The sequence below is a fragment of the Dasypus novemcinctus genome, chromosome 14 (genome assembly GCF_030445035.2).
Source record: "Dasypus novemcinctus isolate mDasNov1 chromosome 14, mDasNov1.1.hap2, whole genome shotgun sequence".
Taxonomy (NCBI): Eukaryota; Metazoa; Chordata; class Mammalia; order Cingulata; family Dasypodidae; genus Dasypus; species Dasypus novemcinctus.
Window position 1 is genome coordinate 8,514,911 of NC_080686.1, and position 22,659 is coordinate 8,537,569.

The following is a 22,659-nucleotide window of genomic DNA, read 5'->3' on the forward strand; positions in this document are numbered from 1 at the left end:
AGTCTTTGTTTCTTTATTGATTCTCTTTTGAGATGTTCTGTCCATTGGTGATAATGGTGTGTTAAAGTCCCCCACTATAATTGTAGAGGCATCTATTCCTTCACTTAGTTTCTCCAGTGTTTGCCTCACATGCTTGGAGGTGCCCTTGCTAGGAGCATAAATGTTTATGATTGTTATTTCTTCTTGAAAGATTCTCCCTTTCACTAATATGTAGTTTCCATCCTCATCTCTCACAACAATTTTGCATTTAAAGTCTATTTTGTCTGATATTAATATGGTTACACCTGTTTTTTTTTGGTTATTGTTTGCCTATAAGATTGTTTTCAAGCCTTTCACTTTCAATATCCTTGAATTCCTGGATCTAAGATGTGTTTCTTGTAGACAACATATAGATGGATCATATTTCCTTCTGTAATCTTCCAATCTGCACCTCTTAACAGTTGAGTTTAATACATTGACATTCAGTGTCATTACTTTCAAGGAATTACTTATATTAGCCATATTTTCTGTGGATTTCTGTTTGTCTTATGTTGTTTGATTTTTTTCTCTTTTTGTAGTTTTAGATGTTCTTACATCTCCTCCAACTCTGTCTCTCCTATTTTTTTATTTCCTCCTACAGAACTCCCTTCAGTATTTCTTGAAGGGCAGGTTTCTTGTTGGCATACTCTCTTAGTTTCTGTTTATCTGTGAATATTTTGAATTCTCCATCATTTTTTAATTCTAGCTTTGCTGGATAGAGTATTCTCAGTTGGAAATTCTTTTATTTTAGTACCTTGACTATGTCATACCACTGCTTTCTTGACTCCATGGTTTCAAATGAGAGATCAGCACTTAATCTTATGGAGCTTCCCTTATATGTGATGGTTCTCATTTCCCTTGCTGTTTTTAGTATTTTCTCTTTGTCTTGTGCATTCGATAGTTTGACACGTATATGTCTTAGAGTAGTCCTGTTGGGATTTATGTTGTTTGGGGTGCATTGTGCTTCCTAGACATGTACATGCATCTCCATCAATAGGTTTGGGAAGTTTTCAGCCATTATTCCCTCCAACACCCCTTCTGCCCCCTTTCCCTTCTCTTCTCCTTCTGGGATACCTATAATGCATATGTTTGTGCGTTTTGCATTGTGATTCATGTCCCTAAGTCCCAGCTGGATTTTTTTCTATCTTTTTATTGATTAATTCTACTATCTGTTTCCTTCAGATGTAATGTCTTTCACATCACTAATTCTTTCCTCTGCCTCTTCAAATCTGCTGTTATTTGCTGAGTGTGTATTTTTTATTTCTTGGATTGTGCTATTGATCCCCATCATATCTGTGACCTTTTTGTGCATGATCACAATTTCTTCTGTGTGCTCTCTAAGTGTTTTCTTAATATGTTTAATCTCTTCTTTTACTTCATTGAATTGGTCCATGATACATGTTTTGAGAGTTTTAATTACTTGTTCGATGTTACTCTTCTCTTCTTGGTTTTTAGTTTGTTCACTGGATTCAGCCATGTTTTCCTGATTATTGGTATGGTCTGTAGTTTTCCTTGCTGTCTGGTCATCATTTTATCTTGTCATGTTTATTCTGTTGATTATCTTCTTCATCTAGTCTTGGAGTTTAATTAGTTATTTTTGCGTGTGTGTTAAACCTTCTCTTTGTCACTTTGTTCTTCTTATTCTATTTCCTTGTTGTTGGCTAAGTTCCCTTGAAGGAAAATATTAGGTCCAGAGAAAGCAAAAGGGTAAGAGAAGAAATATATAATAGTAGTATTGGCAGTGATTGTTAGCAGAAGAACCATGTGAGAGGTAGGAGAATGGATATTTAACTGATTAAGCTGTGTATAGTTATAACCATAAAGAAGTAGAGGAGGCAAGATGGCCGCTGAGTGAACTTGCCTTTGTGGTAGGTCCCAGAAGGAGACAGTTGGGCGCAGCTACAGGCTCTCCAAGGCCGGGCTTTTTCGGGATTTTTGCAGGGCAGAAGTGCCTGGACATCGATTGGGTGGAAAGGTAACGGAGAGGATTGGTCTAGTAGATATAATTTGGGTTCTATTGCCCGTAGGTGAGACCCGTGCATGGGCTCCTCCCTATTGGGGGTGGGGGGAACCGCGGTCCAGCCCGGCGGCACGGCTTTTAGACGGCTCTGAGCTGTTAAGGAGTTCGCGAGTTCTGGGCAAGCTGTGGACGGGTTGATGCGACGGGTCGCCTTTGCAGAGTGATTTGGGAAGATAGACAGTGTTTTGTTGTGAAGCCAGAGAAACTTGTGATTGCGAACATAAACAATAGAGCTTCCGCCTGAAGCCCCGCCCCCAAAAGCCCGGCAGCTGGTCTCCGACCCAAATAGGCTGTAGGCAATAAAGAGACGTAATCAGAAAGTTGTTTTAGGCTGCGGCAAGGGAGGGGGACACGTCTGGAAGCCGATTAGGGAATATTTTGCGAAGCTTGGGAAATCCGGTTTTCGAATCTGTTTTTGGCGTCACAGGCTGGGCTTCAGATCTGTACTAGCAAAGTGGCTGTGGTGTAGAGGCGCCCTCTAGTGGCAGTGGTTTGGAATCACAGGACGGGAGCTGTCCAAAAGCTGAAGTGAGATATACTAATGAGCCCAGCTAAGTAAATGAATTGCAGGGTTCAGTCATAATATAGAGTTTGCGGATCTGACTTCCCCCTTAAGGCTGGCACCCAGCTGTGGGGATCCCTGAGGGCTGTGTTACACTGCAGGGCTCCCAGGCTTCCTGTAGACCAGATTGGAGATTGCCAGGTCTGAATTCCCTAAAATCTGGTGGCCCACACCACAGAGACTCACATCTCTTGAGACCTCAATATCTCAGACTTTCCATCCCTGAATCCATCACGCACTGAGGTCCATCTGAGGTCCTTAAATGCCCTAGCCTTCAACGTTGGCGTTCTTTCTTTATTGTTTCATTTTGTTTTGTTTTTATTTTCATTTTGACTTATTCTTTACTTTTTTCAATTTCCTGATTGCTATCATTGCATTATCCCCTAGTCTTCTCTCACAGCGTATCCCCCAAAGTCTTTCTTTTACTCAGTTATTTAAGGCTTTTTTTCGTGGTAGGTGCTGTGTAGTGGGTGTTTTAATTCTGGGTCATGCATATCTGTTTTTTTTTTTTCTTTCCCCTACCTGTTCCCCACCCTTTGCCCATCCCCTTTTACTTTCTTCCTCTCGTCCCTTCCCCCCACTTTCTTTTTTTTTCTTTCTTTTTTTCTGTTGTCTCTCTCCCTCTTGTCCCTCATATTCTACTTAGTTTATTTTAACTCAATTATACAATAGCTGTGGCAGGAAACACCTCACATTCGTTGGGTTTTCTCATCCTCCACTGCCTCATTTCTGTGTGAACTGATTTAGGCTACCTACACTATACTCTTTCCCCTACATCTTGATATCCACCACCATCTACTGGCTCTCCTATATTCCACCTCCCACCTCCCTTTCTTCGATCCACGAAGGGTCTAAGTCTTAATTTCTAATACCTATGTTTTGTTTTCTGTCTGTTATCCACTCTTGAAACTATTACCTTTTTTTTCTCTTTCCCTCTCTCACGAAATCAATAGCTTTTTAGCTCATACCATATTCCTCCCATATTCAATTATCTACCTCATAATAGGTACTCTACCTACTGCTATAACTCTACACAATTTACATGAATCTAACCTCCATCCTCCCAGATCTCATATTCTTGCTTTGTTAACATATATCACCAATACTACTTTACACTTTTCCCTTGCTTACACAATTGCCTTTCCCCAACACTAATACTTTCCTTTAAAGTGAACTTAACCAACAACAAGAAACTAGAATAAGAAGAAAAAAGTGACAAAGAGAAGATATAACTCCTATGCAAAAATAACAGCTAATTAACCTCCAAGAGCAGACAAAGAAGCTAAGGAACTGATTAAATCCATCAAGATAAAGAGATGACCAGAAAGCAACAAAAATCTACAAACCAAACCAGTAATCAGGAAAACATGGCTGAATCCAATCAACAAACCAATAATCATGAAGGGGAGCAAAACTTGGCACAAGCAATGAAAGATCTCAGAACATTTATCACCGACAAATTTGACGAAGTAATGAAAGAGGTTAACAACATGAAGACATCACTTGGAGGGGAAATTGCAGACATACAAAAAAACATAACAGATATGATGGGAATGAACACCACAGTTCAAGAAATCAAAAATACACTTGCAGCAAATATCAGCAGACTAGAAGAGACAGAGCAGAGAATTAGTGATGTGGAAGACAGTACATCAGAAATCAAACAGGTAGTAGAAGGGGTCAATAAGAAGATAGAAAAAATCCAAGTAGGACTTAGGGACCTGAATGACAATGCAAAACGCTCAAACATACGTATTATAGGCATTCCAGAAGGTGAAGAGAAGGGAAAGGGGTCAGAAGGAGTGTTGCAGGAAATAATGGCTGAAAACTTCCCAAATCTACTGAAAGAGACAGATGTACATATCCAAGAAACACAGCGCACTCCACTAGTCATAAACCCCACCAGGCCCACCCAAAGACATATACTTGTCAAATTATCCAATGCTCAAGACAAAGAGAAAATCCTAAAAGCAGCAAGAGAAAAGAAAACCATCACATACAAGGGAAGCTCAATTAGATTAAGTGCTGATTTCTCATCTGAAACCATGGAGGCAAGAAGGCAGTGGTATGATATAGTCAAGGTACTAAAGGAAAAAAATTTCCAACCAAGAATACTCTATCCAGCTAAACTAGCATTCAAACATGATGGAGAGTTCAAAATATTCGCAGAAAAACAGAAACTGAAAGAGTATACCAACAAGAAACCTCCCCTTCAAGAAATTCTAAAGGGAGTTCTGCAGGAAGAAAGGAAAAAACAGGAAAGGCAGAGTTGGAGGAGAGTATAAGACCAACAACAACAAAAAAAAAGACAAAAAATATATATATACAAACAAAATATGACAAACACAAATCCAATCAAAATATGGCTAACACAAATAATTCCTTGATAGTAATAACACTGAATGTCAACGGATTAAACTCACCTATCAAAAGATTCAGACTGGGACATTGGATAAGGAAATATGACCCATCCGTATGCTGTCTACAAGAGACACATCTTAGACCCAGAGACGCATGGAGATTGAAAGTGAATGGCTGGAAAACAATCATACAAGCTAACAATAACCAAAAAAAGGCAGGAGTAGCTATATTAATATCAGACAAAATAGACATTAAATGTGAAACAATTGTGAGAGACAAAGAAGGATACTACATTTTAGTGAAAGGGAAAATCTGTCAAGAAGATCGAACAATCATAAATATTTATGCCCCTAACAAGGGTGCCTCTAAATATGTCAGGCAAATGCTGGAAAAACTAAGTGAAACAATAGATACATCTACAATTATAGTGGGGGATTTTAATACACCACTATCAACTCTGGACAGAACATCTCAAAAGAGAATCACCAAAGAAACAAAACATCTGAACAGTATATTAGAGGAGCTGGATCTAATAGACATATATAGATCGCTACACCCAAACACAGCAGGATATACATTTTTCTCAAGCGCACATGGATCATTCTCCAAGATAGATCATATGCTAGGCCACAAAGAAAGGCTGAACGAATTCAGAAAGATTGAAATCATACAAAACATTTTATCTGACCACAGTGGAGTCAAGCTGGAGATTTGCAAGGGACAGAAGCCCAGATTTCACACCACGATTTGGAAATTAAACAGCACACTCTTAGAAAAACAGTGGGTCAAAGAGGAAATCTCTAAAGAAATCAATGACTACCTTGAAACAAATGATAATGATAACACAACATACCAAAATTTATGGGATGCAGCAAAAGCAGTACTGAGAGGGAAGTTTATAGCCATAAATTCATATATCAAAAAAGAAGAAAGAGCAAAAATTGAAGAACTAACTGCACATTTGAAGGAATTAGAAAAACAACAACAAAGTAACCCAACAGGAAGAAGAAGGAAGGAAATAACAAAGATAAGAGCAGAACTAAATGAAATAGAAAATAAGAAAGCACTTGAACAGATAAACAAGACCAAGAGCTGGTTTTTTGAGAAGATTAACAAAATTGACAAACCTTTAGCAACACTAACAAAGAAAAAGAGAGAGAAGATGCAAATACACAAAATAAGAAATGAGAAAGGCGATATCACCACTGACCCCACAGAAATAAAGACTATCATAAGAGGATATTTTGAAAAACTATATTCCAACAAAAATGACAATCTAGAGGAAATGGACAAATTCCTAGAAACACATAAGCAGCCCATATTGACAAAAGAAGAAATTGATGATCTTAACAAACCAATCACAAGCAGAGAGATAGAATCAGTTATTAAAAATCTCCCAACTAAGAAGAGCCCAGGGCCAGATGGCTTCACAGGTGAATTCTACAAAACATTCCGGAAAGAACTGACAACAATCCTGCTGAAACTATTCCAAAAAATCGAAACAGAAAGAACATTACCCAACTCCTTCTATGATGCCAATATTACCCTAGTACCAAAGCCAAACAAAGACATCACAAGAAACGAAAATTACAGACCAATTTCTCTAATGAACCTAGACGCAAAAATACTTAACAAAATACTTGCTAATCGTATTCAACAACACATTAAATGAATTATACACCACGACCAAGTGGGATTCATCCCAGGTATGCAAGGATGGTTCAACATAAGAAAATCAATCAACGTAATACACCATATAAACAGATTGAAGGAAAAAATCACATGATTATATCTATTGATGCAGAAAAAGCATTTGACAAAATACAGCACCCTTTCTTGATAAAAACACTCCAAAAGATTGGAATACAAGGGAATTTTTTGAACATGATAAAGAGTATATATGAAAAACCTAAAGCCAATATTGTGTACAATGGAGAAATTCTAGACTCCTTCCCTCTAAACTCAGGAACAAGACAAGGATGCCCACTGTCTCCACTCCTATTTAACATTGTCTTAGAAGTACTTGCTCGAGCACTGAGGCAAGAGCCAGAAATAAAAGGCATTCAAATTGGAAAGGAAGAAGTCAAAATGTCATTATTTGCAGATGACATGATCCTATACATAGAAAACCCTGAGAGATCTACAACAAAGATTCTAGAACTCATAAATGAGTTTAGTAAAGTTGCAGGTTATAAGATCAATGCGCAAAAATCAGTAGCATTTCTGTACACCAATAATGAGCAAGATCAGGAGGAAATCAAGAAACAAATACCATTCACAATAGTAAATAAAAAAATCAAATACTTAGGAATAAATTTAACTAAAGAAGTAAAGAACTTATACACCGAGAACTATACAAGATTGTTCAAGGAAATCAAAGAAGACCTAAATAAATGGAAGACTATTCCTTGTTCATGGATAGGAAGACTGAACATTATTAAGATGTCTATCCTACCAAAACTGATATACACATTCAATGCAATCCCAATAAAAATCAACGCAGCCTTCTTTAAGGAACTAGAAAAACTAACTATGAAATTTATTTGGAAAGGAAAGAGACCCCGAATAGCCAAAGACATACTGAAAAAGAAAAACGAAATTGGAGGAATCACACTACCTGACTTCAAAACATACTACAAAGCTACGGTGGTGAAAACAGCATGGTATTGGCATAAGGAGAGACACATAGACCAATGGAATTGAATTGAAAGCTCTGATATAGAACCTCACATATATAGCCACATAATATTCGATAAAGCCACCAAACCCTCTCAACTGGGAGAGACTGGCCTATTCAACAAATGGTGTCTGGAGAACTGGATAGCCATATGTAGAAGAATGAAAGAGGATTACCATCTCACACCTTATACAAAGATCAACTCAAGATGGATCAATGACCTAAATATAAGAGCCAAGACCATAAAAACTTTAGAAAGCAGTGTAGGGAAACATCTACAGGACCTTGTAATAGGTAATGGATTTATGAATATCTCACCAAAAGCACGAGCAGCAAAAGAACTAATAGATAAATGGGACTTCCTCAAAATTAAAGCCTTTTGCACCTCAAAGGAGTTTGTCAAGAAAGTAAAAAGGGAGCCCACACAGTGGGAGAAAATATTTGGTAACCATATATCTGATAAGAAACTTATAACTTGCATATATAAAGAACTCCTATATCTTGAAAATAAAAAGATAAACAACCCATTTAAAAAATGGGAAAAAGACTTAAACAGACACTTCTCCAAAGAAGAAATACAAATGGCAAAAAAGCACATGAAAAAATGTTCCAAATCTCTAGCTATCAGGGAAATGCAAATCAAAACCATAATGAGATACCATCTTACACCCATAAGATTGGCAGCTATGAAAAAAAAAAACAGAAGAATACAAGTGCTGGAGAGGATGTGAAGAAAGGGGAACACTCATCCACTGCTGGTGGGAATGCAGAAGGATCCAACCATTCTGGAGGACAGTATGGCGGTTTCTCAAAAAACTAGCCATAGATTTGCCATATGACCCAGCAATACCACTGCTGGGTATATACCCAGCAGAACTGAAAACAAGGACGCAAACCGATATATGTACACCAATGTTCATAGCAGCATTGTTCACTATCGCCAAAAGTTGGAATCAACCCAAATGCCCATCAACAGATGAGTGGATCAATAAAATGTGGTATATACACACAATGGAATAATACTCGGCTATAAGAACAAACATACTACAAACACATGTGATAACATGGATGAATCTTGAGAACCTTATGTTGAGTGAAGCAACCCAGACATTAAAGGACAAATACTACATGACCTCAATGATTTGAAATAACCAAGCTGCCCTAGATAGCAAGAGACTGAACGATAGGCTTACAGGAAATCGGAGGGTGGAGGAAGGATGTGAGCCGATGTCTGCAGGGGTGGAATTTAAGACGAGATGGTGGTAAGTATGAACACAAAGAAGAGATAAAAGGGGGGCAGGGGTTGCCTTTGGTGGGGGCTTTGTGGGTTTGAGGGAGGCTGGGGATGGGCGGATGGGTAACATTGCCCAAAAGTGGGGGGAGGGAGGGGTAGCATATGAACACAGGAGAGGGTCAGGTGTTGGTGGAGAGTAAAATGCCGAGAAAATCATATCAAAATATAATAAAGAGGGTTACCTGCTTAGAACGCTCGGAGGGGAGGGTCTGATGCAGGACGGGCTCCTGGGCAATGTCTAAATGCTCATTCTGCCAGAGTGGGTGACACCATGGGGTAGAAACCCAAGTAGTGAGAGTGGGGGTGGACTCACATCCTGGGGAGGACTAATGCCATCAAATAGAGGGAACTGTATCCCTCGAAAGAAAGGGTGGCTCCCAGGGCATTGGGGCAGTTGAGCAAGTTAGACCCTGAACACTATTCCATCTACATCTGGAAGTGGCTCCTCGGGAAACGGAGGCTGGCTGTCACTGTGGGCACCAAGGTGGAAGGGAAAATGGACGTTAAATGTGTGTAACCAAGGTAAATGGGGGGTAAGAGAGGAGTTTCGTGAGAGTACACAAGGATGGATATAAAACATGTAATATTACACCATAACATATAGGAGATGACAGACTGATAATGTAAACCATAATGTAAAACATAGGATAACTAAGAATGTAAAAAACTGTGTATCCTAAAGTATGCACCACAATGTAAGCACAAATGTCACCTTGTTTGAAAGCTATTGTCTCAGACTCTGTACATTACGTTAAGTAAATATGATGTGAATAGGGTGTAAGAGTATCGCTGTGGAAGGGAAAGGTTTTGTGGTGGATGTATGGGAGTGCTGTATACTATATATATGCATTGCTGTGGTCTAGGGCTCCTGTGAAGAGAAGCTCAATAATTAGGGGGGGTGGGAAGATAGGATGTAGAATTTTTTCCAAGTCAACACGTATTCTTTATATAACCTTTAAACCCATCGCTATATGCCATTTCCTAGTAAGGGACCCTGACATTATATTGGGCTTCAAGTTTCAGGGAGTTCTGGATCACAGAGTGGTTCAACAAAGGCAATGGAGGAATACTGATATGGGATACCATTGACAGGGGATATATGGCTGACAGGGAGCTGTACAGAACATATGTCCAGGGTGCATGGCAATGTTTGGATATACTCATAGTGGCAACAATTAAAAACCACAGCAGGGGGGGTACTCGGTTCCTGGCCAGTGGTGCTCTGTCATGGTCCCTAGGGGAGCAGCGACAGTCTCCCAGGTGCAGCGGTGGGGACCGGGAGGGAGTGAGGGTTCAACAGTGAGCCCCTGACACTAATGACTATGCTTGTGAGCTGATAAGCCTAAAATAAGAACAAGGCCTAGAGCAGCATTGTGCCTGGGAATTTCCTCCTGTCAGCCTTCATGTTACTCAAATGTGGCCAGTCTTGAAGCCAAACTCAGCATGTAAATGCAATGCCTTCCCCCCAGCGTGGGACATGACACCCGGGGATGAGCCTCCCTGGCACCGAGGGACCACTATCAACTACCAACTGATGATGCAACTGGAAAATGACCTCATACGGAAGGTTCAATGCAGATCAGCAGAATATCCCTGTCTACATAAAATAACATGACTTTAAAATGCTGTTTGACCTAATGTAAGGGGGAAATGGAAAGGAGAAATGAGTTTATATGGCTACGAGTCTCTAAAAAAGAATCTGGAGGCTGTCAGAAGGATTGCCCTTATGCACAACTGAGCAGAGTCTGAGAGACAGATAAAGCAGATACAACCCCCAGATATCGGTTCCTTCGAGGGCTAAAGAGACCCATGGGAGTTATGGTCATGGCAGATGGGGTTAAGTACCAGGTCAGATGGCCCCTCTTTGGAACTGGTGTTTATGTGTGATGAATCTGGACTCAGATGGGATCTCTCTTCATAAGACTTTTATGCTAATGTGCTGGAGTTGCAGTTAGTGTCAGGGTTTAAGATATATTTAGGGGATTTGAATCTCTGGACTGACAATGTGATAGCCAGGTCCTGAGCCTCAACAGACTCCAGCACCTACAATCTGACTTATTGGGCTCACCACACTCAGCTAAGATGGAGTTGAAGAAGGACAACCACCACACCATGGAGCCTAGAGTGATTACAACTGAAAGTGGGAGGATTGCATCCAGCATCCATGTGGAATCTGAGCCTCCTCTTGACATAGAGGTGCAATGAACACAACCAATCCAATGTCCACATAGAAAAGGTGGCATTGGATTGAGAAAAGTGGACATGATGGCTGATGGGTATGCGGAAAGGCAGGAAGAGATGAGAGGTGGAGGCGTCTTTGGGACATGGAGCTGCCCTGGATGGTGCTTCAGGGGCAATCACCGGACATTGTAAATCCTCACAGGGCCCACTGGATGGAACGGGGGAGAGTGTGAGCCATGGTATGGACCGTTGACCATGGGGTGCGGGGGTGCCCAGAGATGTACTTGCCAAATGCAATGGATGTGTCATGATGATGGGAGGGAGTGTTGCTGGGGGGGGGAGAGGTAGGGTGGGGGTGGTAGGGTTCAATGGGACCTCATATATATATATTTTTAATGTAATATTATTACAAAGTCAATAAAATAAATAAATTTAAAAAAATAATAAAGAAGTAGAGTACCTATAATGAGATAGAAAACCGAATATGGGGAGGAATTTAGTATGAATTAAAAGGCCAGTGTGGTCAGGAGAGAGGGATAAACAAAAGAAAGGACAGTAATATAGAGAATGAATAAACAATAGAAAACATATTAGAGGTATTACAGATAAAGTCAGAAATATGGGGGCTAAACAAAAAGAGATGGAATGTAAGAGAAACAATAAATGATGGAGGAAAGAATGATGTGAAGGAAAGGGGATGGCATTCGTAGCCAAAATCAGTGCCCACAGAAAAGAGGAAATTGAGGATAAGGAAGCACAGCAAATAAGAAATGTTGTCTGCAGCACCTAATATAACAAAAGGGAAAAAAAGAAAAAAAGAAAGAGAAAAGAGAAAAGAAAAAGCAAGCAAGAAAAAGAGAAGGAAAAAAAAAAAAAGCACAGTGGGGGGATAAAGAGGAAGGAAAAATAAGAAAACAAACCAACAAAAAAGACCAGACAAGGCCTCAGGTAAGGAATCCTCTTTGCAAGTGAAGGAACTGCTTAGGAGTCTGATCTTCCCCCTTTCTCCCTTCCTCACTTCCCTCTCTCCAAATGCAGCAGGAAGGCTGTAGGAAATTCAAATGGGTCCCTGAACCAGTCCACCTCAGAAAATAACATCTTAATTTCTTGAGAGAGCACCCATCCCTTCCCGGGAACCCTAAATATGCTATTGGAAGCCTGTAAAGCACGTCCTGCTGTCCATCTCCCTTGGGTGTGCTAAGGGGGGCTGGTTAATTTTCTGATTCCACCTTCTCCCAGACCAAGTTTCCTATTCCAGGGCTTTAGGTAAATTGGGCTCTCTCAGCAGATTCACCTCTCCTCTCTTCCTAGGCTCTCCCCAAGTCAGCTGATAGGCTCCTACAAACTCGAAAAAATGGGGGGACAAGAAAAATGAAACTGCACTCCTGGGCCCCTCTGCATCTCCCACCTAAACCTTCTCAAACCTGGAGTTAGTCTGAGACTGGAGGGGTAGTTCAGTGCCAGATTTCCGGAAGTGCTGGGCTCAGGAAACAGAGGCCCCGGGAGAATGTGGACTCAGAGTTTGTAGGTCTGTGAAACATGGGCTGTGGGGGTTCAGTGGACATAGGCTTGGGGTTCATGAGTTTGGGGAACACGGGGCTTAGAAACTCCATCCCACAACCAGCAGTTCTCAGTGAACGCCACAGCTCTTAGCCCTAGGGGGTAGGGATTTACATTCCCATGGCTTCCAAATTCAGTGTTTGAAACCCACAGTTCTACCTTGAGCAAGCACCAATTCTCCTGCAGTCTCTCCAGATCGCTGTCCAGACACTTCCTGCCCTGAAGGTTCCCAAAACAGCCTGCTCAGGCAAGACTCTGTCACCACACAGCCAGTCCTTTGTAAGAGAGATGATGACAGTGTACTTCCTCAGATGTCATCTTGCTCCGCCCTCCATTCATTTTTGAAGGACAGGTAAGCCAGATAAAAAATTCTCGGCTGGCAGGTTTTCTCTTTCAATATATTAAATATATCATACCACTTTCTTCTCTACTCCATGGTTTCTGATGAGAGGTTGGCACTTAATTTTTTGACTTTCCCTAGTATGCGATGCTTCGCTTTTCTCTTTCTTCCTTCAAAATCTTCTCTTTATCAGATAGTTGTCATTCTGAATAGCAGGTGTCTATGTGTAGGTCTATTTGTGTGTGTTCTGTTTGGGGTGTGTTTTCCTTGGATATTGAAATTTATGTCTTTCATAGGGTAGGGAAGTTCTCAGTCATTATTTCCTCAAATATTCTTTCTGCCCCTTTTTCATTTTCTTCTCCTTCTGGGAGGCTGATAATATGTATATTTTTGAATTTTGCATTGTCGTTCAACTCTGAGACCCTATTTCAGTTTTTCCAATTTATTTTCTTTCTCTTCTCCTGTATTTTCCAGCTCAGATGTTCTGACTTCAAAATCACTAACTCTGATATCGAGCTATTCAAATCTGCTCTTATATGCCTCTAATGTATTTTCACTCTCATCCATCATGACTTTTGTTCCCATAAGATCTGTTACTTTTCTTTGGAGACTTTCAAATTGTTCTTTATGTACACCCAAGGTCTTCTTAATATCCTTTATCTTCTTAGCCATATTTTCTTTCAATTTTTAAAGTCGATTTGGGAAAGTTGTGTGATTATCGTTGATTAATTGTCTTAAATCCTGAATCTCCTCAGATATTTGGTTTGTTCCTTTGGTTGGGTCATCTCTTCCTGTTTCCTAGTAAGACTTGTAATTTTTTGCTGATTTCTAGGCATCTGATGTGTGGGTGAATTTACTCTGATGGCCAATTTCTCTCTCTTGCATATTGTTACTATTTTTTCACAGCTCTTTTTTGATATTTGGTTCAACTTATCCTAACTCTTTAAAACTGCCCAGCTTAGGTTATCAAAATCATGCCAGGGACTCACTAGTGGGGCACAGACCTTCCCCTGGGAGTGGAATAAAGAGAGTTCTAAAAGCAGTTTTTGTCCTTATAATTTTCAGAGCAGTCAGCAGATGGCACTTGGTGACATACCTCTCCAGCAAGGTGTTTTTCTGTTTTCCATTTTTTTCTTTCAATCTGTCCAGAACCTAGATTCAAAGCAGGTAACACTGACTAAATTCATTGAAGAAAAGGCCCATGACACCCCCTTCACTTTTTCTTGTAACAGCTGACAAGGAGGAAGATACCTGCTCCTCTTTCAGCCAGCTGGAATGAACCACGGTTTTACCCACCCCCACTGGGGTTAGGTGGGGGAAAGGAGCCCTTCCCAACAGATGGGAGGTTTAGAAACTCACAGTTTATTGTTTTGGCTTCTTCATCTCTGTTCCTCACTCTTCTGAGAGTTGTGAAGTGCGGCGGCTTGCTCGGTCGGTAGAGGTGGGGTCTGGCTGCGGACGAGGGGTCGGTCCAGCTCTGGACGAGGGGTCGGTCCCGCTTGGGACGAGGGGTCGGTCCCACCTGGGACGAGGGGTCGGTCCGGCAGCAGACGAGGGATCGGTCTCACAAGGGGTTGCGCGGTTTGGCTGACGGGGTCGCCCGGCAAAGCCGGCGACGAAGGGGTCGCCCGGAGAAGCCGGCGACGAAGGGGTCGCCCGGAGAAGCAGGCGACGAACTGGGGACAAGGGAGGCCAGGCCCTTGTCGGGGGCTCTCAGGACTGGAGGGCGCACGGCAGAAGAACTACCGCGGAGACAAGGTAAACACGCAAGTCCACTTTACTGAGGGAGAGGCAACAGTTTTATAGGGGCTGGGGAAGGCTGATTGGTCGAAGCCACGCCCTGTTCTGATTGGTTGCCGGCAAAAGGTCAGTGGGCGGTACTGGACGGGGGAGGGGTGGTGGTTAGGGATTGGCTGTCGCTGTTGCTGGGGGAAGGGGCAGGGTTTAGGGATTGGTGGCTGCTGTTGCTGGGGTGGAGGGCAGACTTGAGTTTCCCGCCCACGCCTGGCTGTTGCTGCTGTTGGGGGAAGGGAAAAGGGCGGGCTGGATTTTTCCGCCCACACCTGGCTGTTGCTGCTGTCGGGGGAGGGGAAAAGGGCGGGCTGGATTTTTCCACCCACACCTGGCTGTTGCTGCTGTCGGGGGAGGGGAAAAGGGCAGACTGGAATTTTCTGCCCTGCGCCTGCGCAGGGAGAAGGAAGAAGAAGGGTGCCGCCCCACAGGCATCGTGTGGCGCCATCCGGGAGGAGGGGCGGCCACGGAAGCATGGCCGCTGAGAAGGGGAGACCCGAGGGCACTCTGCGCCCATGCCGAGCTCCCTTCGGGGGTGGCGGTGAGTCCGACCAGCCACCCTATTATGGGGGCAGCGGCTTGGCCTGCCGCGGCCGCTCCCCTGCCAGGCCAGCAAACCACACTTCAGCCCGAGGGGTGACCGCATTTCCCCCTTCTTTTCAAATAAGGGCCAGGATGGCAGCAGCAACAAGTAGCCGAGGCCCAAGAGGCAGTAAGCAATGAGGGAAGCGGGGCTGAAGAGGGAGGTGAGTATGCCGGGGATATAAATGTACAATTTTGGGGGCGGTATCTTGCCGTTGCAAGCAAGGGTGGCCAATGTCCAATTCTTGTTGATCTCGGTGGCTATAAGGTCCATGTGCTGTTAAAAGTCCAGGATGACAGCACGTTGCAGATATTTGATCTCTTCTTGGCAGCGAAGAGCGGTAGAGGCAGACTGTGTGATGGTCTGGAGGATCGCAGCGGTGAGGACAAGTCGCGTCAGGGCACCAGCAGCGATGGTGGCGGCAGCGTCGGGAGTGGTGGAGACGTAGGCGAGGACAATAAGAAGGCCAAAGTCTTCACGGGCGCGAGAGAGGCCGATGTTAATGGGGCGGGCCGACATGGGGCGGCCCAATCTGCAACGCAGTAGGGGTTCAAGCGAAAAAAGGAGGGGGGCGGGGGATGAGAAAGGACGCTTTGGATGGCTGAGAAGAGGAGTGAGGTTGAGACAGGAGGAAGTTCCGCAGAAGTATGGGGAGCTGTTAAAAGCAGAAACGTTATTAGATGCTAGAAAGCAGGCTGCAGGCCGGGGAAAGCAGGTTGCGGGCCGTTTCGCGGGGCTGGAGCTGCTTGAGAGCGATGGCGGCATGGGGGGCCATGGTTACAATCTTCTGGGGTGGTAGTGGCTAGACAGATGGCGGAAAATATTATCAAGAAAGCAAAGGTTATGAGAAAGAAATAGAGTATTAAAGGCTGTGGGGGAAGTGAGAAGATCATTTAGAGGATAGGGTTGAGAATGGTATGTTTAAGACAGAAGCTTTGTGGTTTGTAGGAGACTGCTTTATAAACGAAGGAGAATGAGGGCAGTAAATATAGTAACGATAGATAGGAAGATGACAGTGAGGAGGAGTCTTTGTTTAAGGTTCCAATCGTCCAGCGCAACAGTGGCTAGGCCTATAGCGAGGGGTGTTGCTAAATAGACAATGGCTGCAAAGACAAAATCATCTTCTGTTTCCTTAAGAATAACTTTTCTTTAAATACTTAGTAGCATGCAATATTAGAAACCGTTTCCTAAAAGCAAGTTGGTAGGGGAGCTTGGTTGCTGTTAATCTTTCCTGTTATAAAATTACCTTTTATTATTATTATCATCAATTTAGTTTTATATATATATATTTAAGAATGACCTTTTGGAATTAGCCATTTAATACCTTAATGTAAACTATTGAAGATAAATTTTATCTTTACAGAACACATTCCCTTACGTAAAGTTATCACAATACCTTTTACACTTGCCGCATGCAAATTAAATTTCAAGAGTTTATGAAAAATTAGCCATCTTACTTTAGGACAAAATACGTCTTTTTGCAAAACTTATTACATTTCCGTTAGCATTTTTACAAACTTTTAACCTTTTTAATATTCATATAAGTTTTACATTCTTTATATTATCCTGTGAAGAAAAATAAGTTATTCATTTTAATCTAGGCAAGAACAACTTTTTATGAAGACGTACAGTTAATTTTGTTAATTAAGACTTACAATTTTTTTAATTGTAGATATCTTATTAACATTTAAACTTATGTATTAATATAATAAACTTAAGTATTAATATAAGTGCTTATTTAATTTTTGGCCATTTGAATAGAGCTCTTTTAAAGATTTCCAGTAATTTATATTTACCATCCGGAGGTATCACAATATATGTTGACATTGAGCGAACAGACAGACAAACACAGAACAATTACAACACATTAACAGAAATATATAATTTATTTACAGTTGACTCATAATTCTTACTTTCTTGGTATAGCTGCTTTTAAATCCTTTTTTATATAGCATATCATAGATTATACCCTTCAAGATTTCTTCTGGACTTCATGTTGCCTGTAATAAGCCAGGAGGGAATCTTTTACCTTCCTGCTCCACAGCAAAAGTGACCCTATCTATAAGGCGAGTATAGGTGTCCGGGTCCCAAAGCTGACACGTGGTAAGCCACGGATTAAAGGGGAGAAGAAGGTCCCAATATACTTGAAGCTGTTTGAAAGAGATCTTACACCGGTGAGTGTCTAGGAGACCGGCGAGGGCCCGAACTTGTGGGGCTTGCTTAGCAGATAGGATGTTACCCATTGCTAATGGCCTTTTGGAGCCGATAAGAAAAGGGGCCCTTACCTTGAGAGCGCGGCGATGGGAGCCGAGGTGCGCGGTGAGACGAGGGGTCGGAGCCGGTGGGGCTCCGACGGTGGTCGCGGGCCAAGAGAAGGCCCCGACGAGGGGAGGGCGGGACGATGAGCAGTGGAGCAAGGCAAAGGGGAGCAAGCACGGAGGGGAGGAGGCAGAGGTGAAGGCAGGGGTGGAGGTGCTCAGGCACGCGCTCCTGAGAGTTTTATTGGCGCCTCTTAATCATAGCGGGTCGGTATAAGCCCCCGACATGGAAGGAGAAAGCCATCCAGCGATTCTCCCAGACCGCCGTGGATCATATGAGGTCACCAAGGTTCAGGAGCAGCAATGCAGAGCGAAAAGATAGGGGTGAGAAGAGAGGAGAGCGTAGGGCTATGGTAGGATTACTTCAGACGTGCAAGCGCGCGCTCCCGAGAAATCCAAGGCTCCTCTTAATCATAGCGGGTCGGTATAAGCCCCCGACATGGAAGGAGAAAGCCATCCAGCGATTCTCCCAGACCGCCGTGGATCATATGAGGTAGCCAAGGCTCAGGTAGCAGCAATGTTGCACGAGAGAAGTCCCAAGGTGAGAAGAGAGGAGGGGGTAGGGCTGTGGTAGGATTACTTCAGACGTGCAAGCGCACGCTCCCGAGAAATCCAAGGCTCCTCTTAATCATAGCGGGTCGGTATAAGCCCCCGACATGGAAGGAGAAAGCCATCCAGCGATTCTCCCATACCGCCGTGGATCATATGAGGTAGCCAAGGCTCAGGTAGCAGCAATGTTGCACGAGAGAAGTCCCACGGTGAGAAGAGAGGAGGGGGGGGGCGCCAGGTTATGGAGTGAGGCTGTGGTGGAGTTGCCTTGCCCCACGTTGTGCTGTGGTGGGGTTGCTTTGCCCCACGTTGGGCGCCAACTGCGGCGGCTTGCTCGGTCGGTAGAGGTGGGGTCTGGCTGCGGACGAGGGGTCGGTCCAGCTCTGGACGAGGGGTCGGTCCCGCTTGGGACGAGGGGTCGGTCCCACCTGGGACGAGGGGTCGGTCCGGCAGCAGACGAGGGATCGGTCTCACAAGGGGTTGCGCGGTTTGGCTGACGGGGTCGCCCGGCAAAGCCGGCGACGAAGGGGTCGCCCGGAGAAGCCGGCGACGAAGGGGTCGCCCAGAGAAGCAGGCGACGAACTGGGGACAAGGGAGGCCAGGCCCTTGTCGGGGGCTCTCAGGACTGGAGGGCGCACGGCAGAAGAACTACCGCGGAGACAAGGTAAACACGCAAGTCCACTTTACTGAGGGAGAGGCAACAGTTTTATAGGGGCTGGGGAAGGCTGATTGGTCGAAGCCACGCCCTGTTCTGATTGGTTGCCGGCAAAAGGTCAGTGGGCGGTACTGGACGGGGGAGGGGTGGTGGTTAGGGATTGGCTGTCGCTGTTGCTGGGGGAAGGGGCAGGGTTTAGGGATTGGTGGCTGCTGTTGCTGGGGTGGAGGGCAGACTTGAGTTTCCCGCCCACGCCTGGCTGTTGCTGCTGTTGGGGGAAGGGAAAAGGGCGGGCTGGATTTTTCCGCCCACACCTGGCTGTTGCTGCTGTCGGGGGAGGGGAAAAGGGCGGGCTGGATTTTTCCGCCCACACCTGGCTGTTGCTGCTGTCGGGGGAGGGGAAAAGGGCAGACTGGAATTTTCTGCCCTGCGCCTGCGCAGGGAGAAGGAAGAAGAAGGGTGCCGCCCCACAGGCATCGTGTGGCGCCATCCGGGAGGAGGGGCGGCCACGGAAGCATGGCCGCTGAGAAGGGGAGACCCGAGGGCACTCTGCGCCCATGCCGAGCTCCCTTCGGGGGTGGCGGTGAGTCCGACCAGCCACCCTATTATGGGGGCAGCGGCTTGGCCTGCCGCGGCCGCTCCCCTGCCAGGCCAGCAAACCACACTTCAGCCCGAGGGGTGACCGCAGTGAAGCAGTGTTCTGGTCTGCTGACCCTCATGCAGCTTTTGGGTCTTCCTCCATTTTTTTTTTTTTTTTTTTGTGAGAGATCTGACGATTATCTACCTAATCTGATGCCATCTTCCCACCTCCCTTATTATTTGAGTTTAGACCCAGCATCCATACTAGACACCATGAAAGATGTGGCAGACTGCAATTCTCCTGCTAACTTTAGTCTAAGAAACCTTTGCCTAATACAAAGTCCTGAAGATGCTTCTGTACGTTTCTTTTAGGAGTTTGATAGTTCTATCTCTTAGATCTATGCCTTTGATCCATTTTGAGTTGATTTTTTTATATGGTGTGAGGTACGGGCCCTCCATTTGTTTTTTGCTAATGGAGATCCAGTTTTCCCACCACCATTTGTTGAAAAGACTATTCTTTCCCAACTGAGTGTTCCTTGCCAATTTGTCAAAAATCAATTGCCAGTAATATGCTGTTCTGATGACGAAGACTTTATAATGTAATAAGTTTTAAGGTCAGGAAGTATGGGTTCTTCAACTTCATTAGCCTTTGTCAAGGTGGCTTTAGCTATTCAGGGCTCCTTACCCTTCCAAATAAATTTGATGAATGAATTTTCCATTTCTGCAAGGGAGGTTGTTGCAATTTTGAGTGGGTTTGCATTGATTTTATAAATTGGTTTGGGTAGTATAGACATCTTAAAGATTCTTAGTCTTCCAACTGATGAACTGCAATATCTTTCCATATTTTAGGTCTTCTTTAATTCTTTTAGCAATGTTTTGTACTTTTCTTTGCACAAGTTCCTTACATTCTTGGCTAGATTTATTCCTACACATTTGATTTTTTTTAGTAGCTAATGTAAATGGAATTTATTTCTTGATTTCTTCTCCCTATTGTTCATTGCTTGTGTATAGAAACACAATGATTTTAAGACTTGATTACGGATGCTGCCACTTTGCTGAATTCATTTAATAGGTGAGGAGCTTTGTTGTGGAATTTTCAGAATTCCCTGAATATAGAATCATATCACCTTCAAGTAGGGAAAGTTTTACTGCTTCCTTTCCAATTTGGATGATTTTATTTATTTTACTTGCTTAATTGCTCTGGTAAGAACTTCCAGTGCAGTAATGAATAATGGTAGTGATGGAGGGCATCCTTGTCTTGTTCCTGATCTTAGAGGAAGCTTTCAGTCTTTCAGCATTAAGTAGGATGTTAGCTGCTGGCTTTTCATAGATGTTCTTTTTCATGTTGAAGAAGTTTCCTTCTATTCTTAGCATTTTAAGTACTTTTATCAAGAAATGGTACTGTAATTGGCAAATGCCTTTTCTGCATCAATTGACATAATCATATGGTTTTTCTTCATGTTTATTAATATGGTGTACTACATTAATTGATTTTCTTATGCTGAACCAACCATGTATACCAGGGATAATTCCCATTTGATAAAGGTGTATAATTCTTTTCATTTTTGTTGGATTAAATTTGCTAGCAATTTTTTATTTTTGGAGAAACTTTTGCATCTATATTCATAAGCATTACTGATCTGTAGATTTCTTTTTTTAATCTTTGGCATCTGGGTGATTTTAGTCTTTTAGATGAGTTATGAAATGTTCCCTCCAATGGAATTTTTTGGAAGTGTTTGAGCAGAATTGGGTTAAGTCTTCTTGGAAAGTTTGGTAGAATTCTGCTCTGAGGTATCTGGTCCTGGAGTTTTCATTGTTGGGAGACTTATGGTAATCAATCCATTTACTAAGAATTTGTTTAGTGAAATCTTCTTTCTTCTTGATTCAGTGTAGGTAGTGTGTGTGTTTCTAAGAATTGCCCTCTTCATCTAGGTTATCTGATTTATTAGCATACAGTTGTTCATAGTAACCACTTACATTTTTTATTTCAGCAGAGCTGGTAGTAATGTTTTGATTTTTTTTCTGATTTTTGTTATTTGTATCCTCTCTTTTTTTATTTGTCTAGCTAAAGGTGTGATGATTTTGTTGATCTTTTCAAAGAAACAACTTTTTTACTTTGTTGATTCTCTATTTTTTGTTTGTTTTCTCTTTTCATTTATCTCTGCTCTATCTTTGTTACGTTTTCCTTATGCTTGCTTTTGATTTACTTTGCTCTTCATTTTTTATTTCTTCCAGTTTTGCGGTTAGGTCTCTGATTGGCAGTCTTTCTTCTTTTTCAATGTAAGCATTTATAGCTATACATTAGCCTCCGAGCACTGCCTTTGTTGCATTCCCTAAGTTTTGGTATGCTGTATATTTTCATCTTCATTCATTTCAATGTATTTCCTAATTTCTCTTCTGATTTCCTATTTAACACATTAGTTGTTTAAAAGTATGCAGTTTAATTTCCACATTTTTGAGTTTTCCATTTCTCCCTTTATTATTTTTAGCTTCATTCCACTGTGTGGTGAATATACATTGTATTACCATATCTTTTAATTTATTAGGCTTTTTTGTGACCTAATAAATGGTCTATCACAGAGAATGATGCACATACACTCAAGAAGAATGTATATTCTCTTTTCATTGAGTGCAGTTGTTTTATATATGTCCGTTAGGTCCAGTTGGCTTCATGTATCATTAAATTCCTGTACTTCCTATATAGACTTTCTGACTAGAATTCTGTCCATTATTGAGAGTGGTATATTAAAAGTCTCCTACTATGAGTGTAGAATTGTCAATTTCTCCCTTCAGATCTGTTAGTATTTGCTTTATATATTTTGTGGCTCTGATATTAAGTACATACATACTTATAATTGTTGTATATTCCTGTTGTATTGTTCCCTTTATCAGTATGTAATGATGATCTTTGCCCCGCATAAATGCTTTTGTTTTTAAGTCTATTTTATCCAATATTAGAATAGCCACACCAGTTCTTTTATTTACTACTTGCATGGTGTATATTTTCCATCCTTTCAACATTTACCTACTTGTGTCTTTGACTTTAAGGTGAGTCTCTTAGAGACAGCATATCGTTGGCTTGTGTAGTTTGGAGGTTTTATGGAACCAAGAAAATTATTTTCTAAATATAACCAATTTATAATGTGTGAACCTATTGAACATAGAACTTTT